Below are 518 nucleotides of genomic sequence, written 5' to 3'. Positions count from 1 at the left end.
TATGATAGCCCCCAGGACTAACCACCAAAAGTAATTCAGTTTAATGGTGCCAATGAACCCAATACGTTTGATTGCAGTGTCTGTGCCTAATTCTTTCCTTTTGTTGTTGCTGTTGTGGTGGTGCAAACAAGTCCTATTTATATTAAAACTAGTGGCCCGGTGCATGAAGTTTGTGCACATTAAAAGGGGATTAATTAGAGGAAATATTTTAATACTAGACGCCCAGTGCACAAAAATTTGTGCACTCGGCGGGGGCGGGGGGTCCCCTCAGCCTGGCCTGTGCCCTCTCGCAGTCTGGGACCCCTTGGGGGATGACCACCTGCTGGTTTAGGCCTGCTGCCCAGGGGATTTGGCCTAAGATGGCAATCAGACATCCCTCTGGCAGCCCAGCAGCCCTCGGGGGATGTCCACTTGCCAGTGGGGAGTAGGCCTAAACTGCAGTCGGACATCCTTAGTGCTGCTGAGGAGGCAGGAGAGGCTCCCACCACCACCGCTGTACTGGGAGCCACCCGCCTGGC

The sequence above is a fragment of the Myotis davidii genome, unplaced genomic scaffold (assembly GCF_000327345.1).
Source record: "Myotis davidii unplaced genomic scaffold, ASM32734v1 scaffold820, whole genome shotgun sequence".
In the NCBI taxonomy this organism is placed as follows: Eukaryota; Metazoa; Chordata; class Mammalia; order Chiroptera; family Vespertilionidae; genus Myotis; species Myotis davidii.
This window is presented reverse-complemented; position numbering follows the sequence as displayed.